This window comes from Prosopis cineraria, unplaced genomic scaffold (genome assembly GCF_029017545.1).
Source record: "Prosopis cineraria cultivar Desert tree isolate PC_DT_omini unplaced genomic scaffold, ASM2901754v1 PC368, whole genome shotgun sequence".
Taxonomy (NCBI): Eukaryota; Viridiplantae; Streptophyta; class Magnoliopsida; order Fabales; family Fabaceae; genus Prosopis; species Prosopis cineraria.
This window is the reverse complement of record NW_026555695.1, coordinates 48,174-52,954: the sequence shown is the minus strand read 5'-3', so window position 1 is coordinate 52,954 and position 4,781 is coordinate 48,174. Positions and strand designations below refer to the sequence as shown.

The 4,781-nt window shown below is 34.2% G+C and overlaps 1 pseudogene; it reads right to left on the bottom strand.

The window, feature by feature from the left end:
* Positions 1 to 146: 146 nt before the first annotated feature.
* LOC129296621 (chloride channel protein CLC-c-like) lies at positions 147 to 3,053 on the bottom strand (annotated as a pseudogene).
* Between the last annotated feature and the right edge of the window lie 1,728 nt (positions 3,054 to 4,781).

The following is a 4,781-nucleotide window of genomic DNA, read 5'->3' as shown; positions in this document are numbered from 1 at the left end:
CCTTGAACTCTCAACATTGAGCACCCTACCGGAACGGATTTCAATGAGAATACTGTCAACTTGAATTACCTCAGATAACAACAAAAGATAGTATTTACACTTTAAGATCAACTTCTTCCTTTATCCAATGTTTTATAGATATATACATGAAATAATCAGCAGCCCTTGACATGGTGTCAGGACTTCAATGTAGAAAGGGCTTTTGATTGCATACTCATTGATGATGCTATAAGTGCGAAGGACCTTGTCCACAAGATAATTGTAAAGGCTTCCAAAAATGCCTCCAACGATTCCCAGAAATACAACCCAGAAGGTCAAGAGTGCTGTACGCAGGCTTCGCTTCATTAACATCAAACATTATCAAACCGCCTTCCCCAAAAAGACCACAGTTTCCTCCACCCCGACACAAGTCCATGAACTTCTTAGCACTACTGCTACTATTGCCGTTGTAAAGAAGTACGCCACAGAAGGGCACTCCTCCACCTTTAAAAAAAAAAAAATCAAATCAAAGAAGTAAACTTGATCACAAAAAAAAAAAGAAGAAGACGTTAACATTTCTGCATTGCTTTCAGCAACAGCTGTTAACGGAAGTTATCCTATTGTCAATTATTTTGCATGGAAAATCTATAATGCAAATTAGATGCCTAGATTCTTATTGATGGAGGCGGAGATAACCATGAAGCTGCTTCTTCAAGTGCAAAAAGGACACCACCAACGGAGCTCGAGGCAGCACAACAACCCCTGCAGCTGCACCACATGTGATCAAATCCCTTCGATCTCGATCATTTTTAAAGAACCTCAGCCATTTCCATGTCAGTCGATACTTTTGAGAACCACCTTGTCCGAGTAAATGGGCTATGCAAGCACCAGTATGTACCATAGGTCCTTCCTTACCAACAACAAACCCGCAGAAACACCAAAAATTGAACCAAAGATCTGCAGATTTTCAAACCATGTCTATGTCAATAAAAACCAACTATTTTTCAGTAGCCACTCCACACCCTTCCCTTACCATTCGTTGGAAGAAGAAGTACTCAAAATCCTAACAAAAAGATTTACATATTAATGAGATGACCCAGCCCTAAACCTCAATATTCCCCAATGCTAGAAAAATTTTACAAAAGCTGTAGTTTCTGGTTTTTAAAGTGGATGAGGCATTTGCAATTGACAAATTTGAAAAGGAAGAATTACATTCTCCCCTGAAACATTCCAAAATCAATCATAAACCTTCATTCAATAGCTTAAACTTTTGTGTGAAAATGGTCCTTTACACGTTGATTAGGAAAGAAAAGAGAGTCAGATCTAGCATCTGATAAGAAGTAACGAAGCTGCAAATCATCATGAACAGAACACATGAGATTCACATACATGCAATTTCATATCGATAGTTCACCCAGACTACCGTTACAAAGAGGGTACTTGGAGCCAATATAAATGGGCATCTATACCATTGAGGTAGGCCTTCACCTCAGGTAAGCCAGATCCAGCTGCTGCAGGGGCAATGTAAGCACAGAGGATTGCGGCAGCAACAGCCAAAACCATGTTACAAACCAACAAAGCAAATGCCTGCAAGGCCTGATAATACCTGCACTGGAGGAAAGATAATGTTGGTAGTTACTCAAAAATATGAAGGTTAATTATATCTGACTATATTGCATGCAAAAGCCATGCATGCGTACATGCTTTTAGGTTTTGTAGGGTATCAGAACAAAACTCAAAATATCAACACACAGACCAAAAAAAAAGGAAAAAGATTAAAGGACAACAAATATCAAATTGTTTGTCGTGTTCTTGACCTTCATTTTTCATTTTCATTCATAATCATACACTGTTATGTTAAAATTTTGCAGGATTGATCTGCTTAATATATTTATTCACACCACGGCGAGTAAGAATGTAAAGAACGCACAAATTTATCCTCTTTTTATCAATGAATATGAATAGATGCTTCAAACTGAACACAAATGGTGAATTTGAAATCTAAAGCTGGGCTAAATTGAGGATCCTTGAAAGACAACTATATGGTTTCAACTTTATAATACACTGTATTTTCCCAAGGAAAAATAACAAGTACACTTGAAACCGAGGAAAAGGGAAAAATCAGAAAAATAAACAAAGACTGCATATATTTATAAGAATTAGGCTTTACTTTTCTTTGAGCATGAGATTGTTAGTGAGTAGAAGCTTGAAACCAGCAATGTTTCTCAACACAAGGTTATTGAAAAATCCGACAAGCCCTGTACTTAAACCAATTAGAAGTGCAAGAGTCCATTAAGACAATATATTGGCATATTTCGACTTTCGTTCTAGACCTCCAATCTTGTTTAAATAGATAATTCTCAATCATCCTGCAAGCAAAGAAAAAAAGTGAAGCAAGAGTTATGTAATGATCCATGAAACATGATTCAAAATAAATCAATCAGGCTGGTGCTGTTTTAGCTTAAATAATGAAGAAAATCACTCCGAGAATGCAAAAAGCTTTCTCTGACAAACAAAAAGATATATGATCTCGAACTGAAGAACCCCAAAAAAAGGAAGCACAGATTGACACTTTTTGACTCATTTTCCATAGAAACATAAAAAAAAAAAATGGAACTCCATAACAGATAATTGAACGATGATGAAATCAAACTAAAAAAAGCTCGACGGAAAACCCAAATGGAACCTTTTTTTATTTGGAAATTCAGAGCAAGAGGGGGAAGGAAGCTCAACTTCCCACTTTTTGACTCATTTTTCAATGGAAAATTCCAAAACCCACCTCCACCATGAGAGATGGCTTGAAGGGCAATGAAATCGTAGTGATCACTTGACAGAGAACCCAAATGAAATTTTGCATGGAAATTCAGAAAAAGAGGAGGAAAGGAAGAAGGAAGAATACTCGTAATCAAGACTTTCAATAGGGCAAACATTTGCTCCAACAATGGCGAGCTGCGAGGTGTTGTTCATCCTATTGTCTTGAGAAGCAAAGGCTCTCTGAGAAAGCTTTCTTTGACGACGACGTCGTCTGAGGATGGCTCTGATGTATCGTCTTCCCTGTCTTGTTTTTTTGCCATAATCATTCGCCATGATCATCGCCACCCACCAGACTCTATCTCCAGGTCCCTCTCTACTCCATTCCCATCCATTCTTTTTTCCCCCCTCTCTCTTTGAGGATTCTTCTTCGTTCTTCGTTTCCTTCAAATTAACGCCTTTTTGCGCTCGCCAGAACCCTCCAAACAATCATCAACTTCACGCTTTATTCCCTCTTCCTTTTTGCCTCTCAAATCTCCTCTCTCTCTGTCTCTCTCTCTCTCTCTAGAGAACCTCGAAGAATCTTCTTCACTTGCTACACCATTGTTTAACGATTTGTCAAGCCGCTCTCTCTGTCACGCTTAAAATAATCCTGTTATTTTCCCCCCCCGGTGTAAGCGAGAAGCTGGTATTGAAGATTTGAGGATCGTCTCCAAACTGCAAAAACAGGCTATTGGCATAACAGAATGAGGATGCGGAAAAAATAATAATTAAATGTTTTTTTGACCGAAATAATTATATATATTAAATTAAGGAATCTTCTTTTTTCGTCAGAAATTAAACGAATGTTCGTTTCAAGTTTTGTAAAATTTATATAATTTTAAAACATTTAAATACTTTCCTGAAGTGTTTTCAGGGTTCGTCAACAATTACATGCAATGGCGCAAAGGACACATTTCTTTCATTTTTTAAGAGATATTACTACATTTGAAAAGAGAAAGACGATAATGTGGATTTCAAAATATTTATAGAATTTTTTTAATTGAAATGTAACGTAAATTTGAATGAACTATTATATACTCTATCCTATTTATTATTTACATTCTATATGATTATTTTTGATAGTTTGTCTTTAATATAAGTTATTCTTTCTTATTGTATACAATTTTTTTTATATAATCTAAATATTTAAAAAGAAGTGTAACATTTTCATTGTCAAAACTCTTTTCATTATCAATTTTTTTTATTTAAATTTAAAAATAAAAATTTGTTTAATTTTAAATTAATTTTATACATTAACTAACATGCCTTACTTTTAGTAATTAATTAAAAATGATTTGTATATAATATTGAACGAAATGCTCCCTACATTTAAAAATATAAGGTATTTTTAATCAAATCTCACTCTTAATAAAGTAGTTGTACTTTCAAACAAACTAACCCTATTTTTTTATATTTACTCCTATTAAACATCTTATAATAAATATAAAGTCACAATCGATAGAGATATTTTTTAAAAAAATAATGATTAAATCTTAAAAGATTAAAAATATTTTATATTTTTTAATATTTAATTATTTAATTATTTAAAAAATATTTTATCTTTTAAATAAAAAAATGTATAACAAGGGTAAATTTGACTTAATCCAATCCAATGGTTTCACGAGCCATGAGCTTGTGAGCCCCGTGCACGAGCCAAATTTTGTTGGATACAGTTGACATTTTCACGTGCCAAGGGATGATTTTGCATTTTTGTAGCCTGTCAGTCTCCACGCGGAGAGAGTGAGATGATGAGGACGTGGCTCAACAGTCTTTTATTTATTATTATTATTATTATTATTATTATATTATTATTATTGTTATTATTTTTTTTTGTCATAGAAATTTTTTTATTTGTTTGTTTTTCGGCCATCGGTTGGTTTAACGTTGTCCTCAACTAAACTAAAAAACATTAATAAGAAAAGTTTGGGGCCTGCCCACCATGCTTGAGACAAATCAGATTCCCACTAAAAACATTAATTTAATTAGTCAAATTATTAATAATATATAGT